At 36.9% G+C, this 10,843-nt stretch overlaps 1 pseudogene; it reads left to right on the top strand.

Annotated features, from left to right (window-relative positions):
- Positions 1–8,873: 8,873 nt before the first annotated feature.
- LOC115942014 (large ribosomal subunit protein mL46 pseudogene) overlaps positions 8,874–10,843 on the top strand; it is a 5,200-nt pseudogene continuing 3,230 nt past the window's right edge.

Below are 10,843 nucleotides of genomic sequence, written 5' to 3'. Positions count from 1 at the left end.
AGTAGAATCAGAGATTGAGGCTTCAACATGTGGTTACAGCTCCAAAATGACCATTCAATTTTCAGCCTTGTATCTATATTTTACTCAGGAAAAGGGAAGGAAGGAAAAAACAAGGCATATTCCACCTCTTACAGGTCACTTTACATAAGTTAGAGACATTTCTAATTATGTTAAGGTGGCCAGAACATAACCTCATAACCATACCTAACTCCAGTGGAGGATGGAAAAATTCCTTTAATCCAAGTTTCCATGTACCTAAAATTAGACTGACATTATTTTAGGAAGAAGAGAATATTGTGAAGTGGTAGATGGTAGTTTCTGCATGGGAAGAAAGGATAAAAACATAGTCAATACAATCCATCCAGGAAAAGAACACAATTTGAAATAACATACACCCAAGACATGCAAGGTATTACTTTACAAGTGCTCTATGATGTTGAACAAGTGAGTAAAAATACTAATTTGTCAAAATGAGACACTTAAGAATGAGATTACAAAGGAAATTGCAGAGGTAAGAAAGCCAATTGACAAGGCAAACTAATAAGCTGAAAACAAAACAGAATAGATCTGAAATAGTATTAATAGTATATATGAAAGATTTCAGGTAATCATAAAGAATGTTGAGGAAAATAACCAGTAAATGAAGAAATAGGAAAGAATGTAACAGATGTGAAAGATAACCAGTAAAAATCTAACATGAGAATCTAACATGAGACTAGTTGTGTCTATGGAGTAGAAATCCAATGGATAGAACAAAACTATACTTGAAAAATACGATCTAAAATTTCCCTAAAATAAAACAAGTTGAGCATTCAGTATTGAAAGGATGTAGTCTAATACAGGAAAAGTGATGCAAAATAATTGACATTAATGTATACCTTTGTTGTCATGAATAGATGACTTTCAGTCATCTAGGTGGATGGAAGCATTAAAAGTAAAAAGCAAGGAGGGGCTAAGCTGACTTCAGAGGAATCCATCACGACATTGAGTGGTGGAATATAACAGAGAAGCATCTCTTTAGTAAATGAAAAAGTGTGATCCAAAACATATACTCCCCGAAGATATAGCTCAAAGACAACATCAACAGAGAAACCTCCTCAAACATAAAAGAACCCAGGCAATAGACCATCCATGTTTCCTTCTTGAAACAAAAAAGGAAATCCAACCCATTAAAACATGGATAGAAATTTAAAAGTCCAGAATGGTAAGCTGGGTAACTGGTAGTCAGCATTGAATCTATTTAAACATTGAGTTAAAACGAAAGAGCCATGAGAACTATGGTTATAGAATGGAATGTAAATGTTATACACTCGATAATATAAAATCAATAATATAATTCATAAAACTTGGTAGATAAAAGTACTAAAATAAGTGATACAATTATATCATTAGAGCAAGAACTAAATTGAGATCTCAATTTGAAACATACCAAAAACATTTTTTATGGAAGTATAATTAATATACCATGTTAAGTTAGTTTCAGGTGTATAATATAATTCAACTATTGTATACATTACTCCTTGCTCATTATGACAAGTGAACTCTTACTCTCCTTGACCCTAGTCACCCATCTCCCCATTCATCTCCTTCTGGCAATTGCTGATTCTCTGTATTTAAGGGTCTGTTTTTGTCTCTTTTTTCTTTGTGTACTTTGTTTACTAAACTCAAGAGTGAAATCATATGGTATTTGTCTGTCTTATTTCACTTGGCATTACACTCTCTAGAGCCATCCATATTGTTGCAAATGGGAAAACTGCTTTTTTATGGCTGAGTAATATTCTGTATATATGTACATACCACATCTTATTTATTCATTCATCTATGGATGGATGGACATGGGTTGCTTCCATATCTTGGCTATTGTAAATAATGTTGCAGTAAACATAGGGCTGCATATATCTTTCAAATTAGTGTTTTTGTTTTATTTGTATAAATACCTAGTAATGGAATTACCGGATCATATGGTATTTCTATTTTTTAATTTTTTGAAGAATCTCCATGCTGTTTTTCACAGTGGCTGCACCACTTTACATTCTTACCAACAGTGTGTAAGTGTTCTCTTTTCTCCACATACTTGCCAACATTTGTTACTACTTCTGTTTTTTTTGTTTGTTTTGGTGCATGTCGGGTGGTAGCTCATTGTGGTTTTGATTTGCATTTCCCTAGTGATGAGCATCTTTTCAGATGATTGAGTATCTTTTTGTGGGTCTGCTGGCTGTCTTTGCAAAAATGTGTATTCATGTTTTTTACCCATTTTTTAATTGGATTATTTGGGGGTTTTGGTGTTGTATAAGATTTTTTTAAATATATTTCTGATATTGGCCCCTTATCAGATATCATTTGTAAATACTTTTTCCTATCAGTATCTTATCTAAAAGACTTCACCTTTGTAATGATTCTGAAAATTTCTCTTAAATCTTTTATAGTACTCTGAAAAATACTAGCTATTATGAGAAACATCTATCCCATGTTGAACAGTTTATTCAGCTTCATTTCATTTTCCCATTATTAAAGTAAAATAAAACCTTTCATCAGCAATAGCATTCTAGTCATCCTAAATACATATATCTTTATTTCCAAAAACAGTTGCCCCAAAAACTGATTATTTAGTAATTTTTATGGGTGATGGGATTCAGGGATTCTCCTTGGTAAATTAAAACATTACTCAAATTTTATCTGTATAAATCATTTAAATAAGACAATAAATCATTTTTAAAAAATAGCATAGTTAGTGAAGGTCTCCCTGATGAAATATCATTTAAGAAAGTATATGAAAGAAGTAAGAAAGCAAGAGTAAAGATGCTAAGGGATATATACACTGGACATATTTGAGGGACTTCAAGAAAGATAGTGTGATACAGTAGATTTGACAAGGAACAGAGCAGTACAAATAGAGATTATGTGGTGTCTTACAAATCCTTGTAAGGCCATTGGCTTTTATTGAGTGAGATGCAAATCAACTGGAGATTTTTTTTAAAATTTAAATGCAATTTAATTAACATATGGTGTATTATTAGTCAACTGGAGATTTTTTTTACAGGAATTGTGCAGTTTGGCTTATATTTTAAAGGTTTCCCTAGATTTTTTTTGTAGAGGATATAATGTAGGGCAACAAGACTGTTAGGAATGGGACAAGACAAGGGGCTACTATGATAATTCAGGTGAGAAATATTGTAGTTTGAACCATAGTGGATACAGCTGGAGTAGAAGATAAATGGCTAGATTCTGGACATCTTCTAAAGGGAGATCTCATGTGAAGTGCCAATGAATTGGATCTTAAATGTGAGGGAAAATGGATAATAGCAAGAATTTTGGCTGAAGTAACTGAAAGAATGCTACTGCCCTTTAGTGAGATAGGGAAGCCTGGAGAAGGAACAGGTTTGAAGGCTGAACATAATAAATTCGGTTTTAGAACGTCCAAGTTGGACATTTTTCTTTGATAGCTAAGCGGAGAGGTTAAGTAGCTAATTAGATCTGGGAGGATGTAATTCAGGGAAGAGTTCTGGATTAAGGCCGTGAGTTTGAAAATCATCAGCCTGGAAATGCTATTTAGAGCCTTTGGATTGAATGAAACATTGAAGGGAGTATCAGTAAGGAAGAGTTTCATGGAGCAGCCCAGGTGTGGTCCGAGGAATACAGCATTAGCGAAACAGACTAAGGTGGAGCTCCTCAGTCAGGTGTTGGGAGGACCTAGAGAGTTGTTTCCTGGACTTCCAATGATGAAAGAATTTCAGGAGGGAAGGAATAAGCCACTGTGTCAAATGATGCAAAGAGGTCCAGGGAGATGAAGACTGAGAATTGGACATTGACTACGGCAACTTGGAGATGATGGGTGACTTTAAAAGAAGCTGCTTTGACAGAATGGTGGGAAATCCTGACTGGAAAGGTCATACAAGAAAATCAAAGGAGAGGAATTCAGTTCTGAAATATAAGTATTGTTAAATGGGTACTTGATTATTCCCCTCCTTTTTCTCACTTCAGTTTTGAATTCTTCTCAGATGATTTATCTTTTCTAGTTCTTTTTAATTTTACCTGTTTGCTTGGAATTTTATTCAAACTTAATGTCCCACACTTCTGTTGAGAATTTTATCCTGTCACATGTTTTGTTTCCAAAATTGTGTCAGTATCACTGTTGATTGTTCTTCCTTTTATTAAATCACCCTATTCTTAATTCTTTTGATACTCTCTCTTTCATGAGATGTCTTGTCTTGCGTTCCCTCCCTGGTGTAAGTTGCTTTTTTTTTCCTTTCTGTGTTTTGATTGCTGTTTTTCATGTGAAAGGCTATCCAGTGCTACTGACTCAGATTTAAGAGTAAGGCCCTATAGAGATGATTACAAGTTACCTGCCTGTGAATGCCATCAACTTAGGTCTTTGCTGGAGGATGATCTGGCTGCATAAGTTGGCTTATGTGTTTTGTGTATCTTTATGTCTTTTCTTTAGGGCTAGTTAGGTTTCTCACACACAAAAGTATCTTTTATGTTCATCCTTGAAGTTTTAAAAATAGTTTGCAGAATTCTGGAGGAACCAAATTTGGAAAGAGAGATGAGGATTTCATTTAACATGTAAATTTACTTAATTCGTCTATTTTCACAGTGGTATAGCAAACCACAATTGTTCCTGGTGTCCCCTGTCCAAGAATCCTCTATTATTCTTTAAAAAGAATTCTTAAGGGGCACCCAGGTGGCTCAATTAAGCATCTGCCTTTGGCTCAGGTCATGATCTCAGGGTCCTGGGATCGAGCCCCACATCGGGCTCCCTGCTCAGCCAGGAGCCTGCTTCTCCCTCTGCCTGCTGCTCGCCCTGCTTGTGCTCTCTCGCTCTCTGCGTGTCAAATAAATAAAATCTTAAAATAATAATTCTTAAAATGTATTGAGGTGAAATTCACTGAGATAAAATTAACTATTTTAGAGTTGACAGTTCATTGGCATTTAGTACATCTACAGTGTGGTATGATTGCCACCTCTATGTAGTTGCAAAACATTTCCATCAGTGCAAAAAGGAAATTCCAAACCCATGAAGCAGTTACTCCCCATTTCCCGTTTGTTCCAGTCTGTGGCAACCACCGATCTGCTTTCTGTCTCTATGGATTTAACTATTACAGGTATTTTCTAGAAATAAAATCATACAGTAAGTGACTTTTTCTGTCTGGCTTATTTCACTTCCCGTAATGTTTTGAAGATTCATCCACATTATACCATTATCAGCATTTCATCCTTTATGGATGAATAATATTTATACATGCATATATATCTCTCCCCCAAATTTGCTGACCCATGTATCAAATGATGGGCATTTGGGTTGTTTTCACCTTTTACCTTTGTGAATAGCACTACATTAAAAATTCACATACATGGGGCGCCTGGGTGGCTCAGTCGTTAAGCGTCTGCTTTCGGCTCAGGTCATGATCCCAGGGTCCTGGGATCGAGCCCCATATCGGGCTCCCTGCTCGGCGGGAAGCCTCTTCTCCCTCTCCCACTCCCCCTGCTTGTGTTCCTGTTCTCGCTGTGTCTCTCTCTGTCAAATAAATAAAATCTTTAAAAAAAATTTAAAAAATTCACATGTATTTGTTTTAAAATAGTTTGGGTATATACCTAAAAATATATTTAGGAATATATATTGAGGAGTGGAATAGCTGCTCATATGGCAACTCTTTTTAACCTTGTGAGCAAAATTTTTCCATGGTGACTGAACCATTTTACATTCCCCCTAGCAATATATGAGGTTTCCAATTTTCAACATCTTTGCCAAAACCTGAATTCTTTTCTTGTCCCTCCTCCATCCCCCCCTCCAACCCAGCCTTCCTAGTAGGTGCTGCGAAGTAATATCTGTTGTGCTTTTAATTTGCATTTCTTCAATGACTAATAATATTCAGCATTTTTTATTTGCTCATTGGCCATTTGTATATTTTCTTTGGAGAAATGTTTAAGTCTTTTGTCCATTTTTTAATTAGGTGGTTTGTATTTTGTTGCTAAATTAATTATTTTTAAAGATTTCATCCACTGATATGAGAGAGAATGAGGAGGGGCGGAGGCAGAGAGAGAGGGAGAAGTAGACTCCCCAGAGCAGGGAGCCCCATGCGGGGCTCCATATAGGGGGTTTGACTGATCAAAGATCAGGACCCTGAGATCACAACTGGAGCCAAAGTCAGATGCTTAATCAACTGAGCCACCCAGGTGCCCCTTGTTTCTAAATTTAAAGAGTACATTGTATATACTGGATACTAAATCCTTATCAGATATATGATTTGAAGATATTTTCACCTAATTTGTAGGTTGTCTTTTCCATTTCTTCATAAAGTCCTTTGCACAAAAGTTTTTAATTTCAAAAAGTCCAATTTATGTATTTCTTTTTTGCTCATGCTTTTGGGATCAAGCTAAGAACCAATTGGCAAATCCAGGGTCATGAATATTTAGCCCCATGTCTTCTAAGAATTTTATGGCTTTAGGTCTTATTTTTGGGTTGTTGTCTATTTCGAGTTTATTTTTGTGTATGGTGTTGAAACCTAAGTCCAATTAGTATTCTCTTTTTGAGAGCGTATTCCTCTAGTCTTAGGTTGAGGTTGGGGTCATGTTTTTACTCTGTTATGTGGACTCTTGGAAAAGATTTGGGGGTCAATCTTAGACTGACCAATCCACTTATTTTCAGGCTCACCTTTTTTCCTGCTTGAAGAAGTACTCGAAGTGAACTTTCTCTGACCTTTAGCGCAATTTGTGCCACCTCTTAATTTTTCTTATTGCTTCCCTGGGTGTTGGCTCTTAGCATTTACTGAGTCAATTGCCACTTGTCTTTATGTTGTATCATTTCCAAAAAGATTTTGCTACCATCTTTTCTATTACTTTTGTTTTTTTGGTTTTATGCCTTAATTCTTTTACTGTTCTTAAAATGGACTACTTAGAAAGGGAAGAGATAATGAGTTACTGAATCTGCCATCTTTTGCTTAAGGACTCCCTATTTGTGATTCTTAATATAATGTGCCTTTTAACCTTCAGTAGATAGAATTTCTCCTAGATATGAGAAGAAAATTGGGGAAAAATAAATTTCATTCTTGTGTTAAAGTTTCAAAGGTAAAGCATATTACGTATCCCTTTGGAATTAGCATTGTCTATATCAGCTGAAAACAGTGAGCCTCAAAAGTATATGAGCATCAGGGGGCAGAGTTGCAATTTTTTTCTCTACTGAAAAACTTCACAGAACTCTCTTTTCTTTTTTTTTTTTTTAAAGATTTTTATTTATTTATTTGAGACAGAATGAGAGACAGAGAGCATGAGAGGGAGGAGAGTCAGGGGGAGAAGCAGACTCCCCGCCGAGCAGGGAGCCCGATGCGGGACTCGATCCCGGGACTCCAGGATCATGACCCGAGCCGAAGGCAGTCGCCTAACCAACTGAGCCACCCAGGCGGCCCCAGAACTCTCTTTTCTTAAAATTTGGACAGTGTATTGCGTTTTGTTTACTTGAGAGGGACCCTTCTAATAGATGTGGTATGGGACTTCCTCTCATAACTAAATAAAAAAAAAAAACTAAACAAAATGGTGAAACCCCTCCAGAAGTCAAATAAGATGAGTTTGTTTCTCTTCTGAACTTTTATAATTCTTCTTGAAAGAGGGAGAGAGTACTTCTATTATTTGGAAGTCCCATTAGAATCTGGAAATAATTTTGCAAAGAAAAAGTCACTATACAGATAGTTACACTTAAATAGTGGCATTGGATCTTGCATCAGACAAAAATTGATAGAAATTATTGGTGGTTTCACTTTTATAAAGAAATATATATATACACACATACATATGTATATATACTTATATATAATTTTCCTAAAAGATGTGAAATGTACATAGAAGGAATACTTAAATATGTAAAAATGAAACAAGACATTATTCATGGGTGATCTTTTTCTTCTATTTTTCTGCATCCTTCCAAATGTTCTACAATTAATATACATGTGAATGTGTCTGTGTGTGTATGTTAAATCAAAGCTTCAAAATTCACGGCTTGCCATATAAAAAATATATTACTGTTAACAGGTTCATAATAATTTTTGCTATGATGAAACACAGAAATTGGCAATACAACTAAAATTTATTGAGTATATATTATGTATAAGGCACTGTGCTATGAACTGTGGCAGATGCAGAGAGAAATAAGACATGATTCTTGCCCTCAAGAAACTAGTTCACCCCTGAATTTAATACATACAATAATCAAGGTAATAAAAGAGAGGTTCTATGAACTATGGCATTGTTTTGAATATTGCCGGTGCATGAGAATCACCTGAGGAAATTATTAAGGATGCCAATTTCTTTATCCCTTCCTTAACAGACTAGGAATTTACATTTTAGTAAGCACCTCAAGGTGCTTCTAATAGATGATCCTTCAAAGAATACTGAAATAAATGATAATGAAATGAGCACTGATTTGAAAGATACATATATTTGATATGGCTCTTTGTTTCTACCTGTTACTAGGAATGCATTTGGCTAACTTGTTTAACCTCTCATCACCAAATTCAGTGTATGCAAATTGAGATAATCATATTTACCTATGTTATAGGGATATTATAAGTAATGTAGATAATATTATAAGTTATCTAGTCCAGTCTAAAGTACATAATAGGTGTTCTCAAGTATATAGTATGGCCATTTTTATCAGTTCTAAACAAGTCCTCATGTTGGAGAGGGAAGAAATGCTCAATCTCATGAAGCAGGGGAAGAAACGCTTAATTTAATGAAGCAGGGGAAATAGAAAATCTTCATGCAGAAAGAGAATTTGGATTAGGTCTTGAATGTTGAGCAAAATTTTGGTAAACTAAGAAAATTTGATGAACTAAATCTTGATAAAGAAGAAATACATTCTAGTCAGCAAAAACAAAACAAACATGATGAGAAAACTAGGTGTGGTTGGAAAGCTGGGAGCTGTGAACATGAGTGGAGCAGAGAAAGCTTTGATTGTCATGGAAGACAAATGTGAAGACAAAGCTAGTGGGCAGATCATAAAGCACCTTGAAAATCTACCTAATGAGCTTTAAAGTACTATTAAATAGTTGTAAATTTAATGTAATTTGAGCAAGGGAGTAATTAGGGCAGATAGGGTTTTAACATGATTTGCTGCTCACATAGAAGGTATGTTCAAAGAGCAAGAGAGTAGAGGAAGGGAGACCAGTTCACAGGCTATGGCAGTAATTCAAATAAGCAGTTAGGAGTGTCTAGAGTCAGGCAGTGGAGAAGAAATGGGGGAAAAAATCAAGTAGACACATATGAGGGGCATATCTGAAAAGGATAGCTAGAACTCAGACAGGGGGTGCCTGGGTGGCTCACTTGGTTAAGTGTCTGCCTTCAGCTCAGGTCATGATCTCAGGGTCCTGGGATCGAGCCCCGCATTGGGCTCCCCCTGTGCAGCGGGAAGCCTGCTTCTCCCTCTCCCACTCCCCCTGCTTGTATTCCCTCTCTCGCTGTGTCTCTCACTGTCAAATAAATAAATCTTAAAAAAAAAAAACCTCAGACTGATGAGCTAGGGAAATTGAAGAATAAGCAGTTTAAGTTGACAAGTAGGTTTTGAGATTGGGTGAATGGAACGATTGTGATATCATGTAGAAAACACAGAACAGAGACAGACAAATAATCTGAGAAAAAAAAAAAAGATTTCAGTTTTGGGCATGTTAAGTGGAGGTCCTAGCAGAACAATCTGGTGACAATATCCAAAAGGAATTTAGCAGCTTATTAGGCATCAGACTGCTAGATTTGGCTCAGGTGGTGTTCTCAGGGTCATGAGGTTGAGCCCCACCTTGGGCTCCGGGGTCAGTATGGAGTCTGCTTGAGATTGTCTCTCCTTCTCCCTCTGCCTCTCCTGCTTGGGCACGTTCTCTTTCTCTCTCTAAAATAAGTAAATAAATCTTTAAAATAAATAAATAAATGAAGATACAGGAGTGGATGTGTTTCTTTTCTAAGCATCATCATCATAATGCCAAAGAGTTCACAGTGTTGTGTGCCTGGCATTGTTCTTATCATTTGCTAATGTTCATAACAGTCTGGAGAGGAAGGCACTATTATTGTCACCCTTTCATAAAGTGTGATCCAGAGGGAGTTAGTAATTGTCAGAGGTAACACTTGTATGTATGTGGTAGACTCAGGATTTGAATCCATGCAGACTGGCTCCAAACAATGTGTTCTTAACCTTGATACTCTGCTGTTCTCAACAGAAAGAATAGTGTGGGAAAACATACATCCAAGCCTGGAATCTTCAGGAGTACTCTTTTAAAGTCTGAGTGGGAAACTCACATACCCCAGTGTCAGACTGGGGTGGAGGGGAGGGCAGGACAACCAGGTGGTTAAGATAAAAGATGAGGGTGGAAAAGGGAAACAAAACTGCTGGTTGGTAGACAAATACTCTACAAAGCCAAGGAAGATGACCTTAGATTTGTTTCCCTTAAAAGAGAAGGGGGGGGCGCCTGGGTGGCTCAGTTGGTTAAGCGACTGCCTTCGGCTCAGGTCATGATCCTGGAGTCCCTGGATCGAGTTCCGCATCGGGCTCCCTGCTCGGCAGGGAGTCTGCTTCTCCCTCTGACCCTCCCCCCTCTCATGTGCTCTCTTCATTCTCTCTCACACAAATAAATAAATAAAATCTTTAAAAAAAAAGAGAGAAAAGGGGGGCTCCTGGGTGGCTCAGTTGGTTAAGCAACTGCCTTCGGCTCAGGTCATGATCCTGGAGTCCCGGGATCGAGTCCCGCATCGGGCTCCCTGCTTGGCAGGGAGTCTGCTTCTCCCTCTGATCCTTCCCCCCCTCTCATGCTCTCTCTCTGTCTCATTCTCTCTCTCAAATAAATAAATAAAATCTTTAAAAAAAAAAAAA

The sequence above is a fragment of the Leptonychotes weddellii genome, chromosome 10 (assembly GCF_054177405.1).
Source record: "Leptonychotes weddellii isolate Sample4059 chromosome 10, ASM5417740v2, whole genome shotgun sequence".
Classification (NCBI taxonomy): Eukaryota; Metazoa; Chordata; class Mammalia; order Carnivora; family Phocidae; genus Leptonychotes; species Leptonychotes weddellii.
The sequence above is the reverse complement of the archived record's forward strand: the minus strand, read 5'-3'. Positions and strand labels throughout refer to the sequence as shown.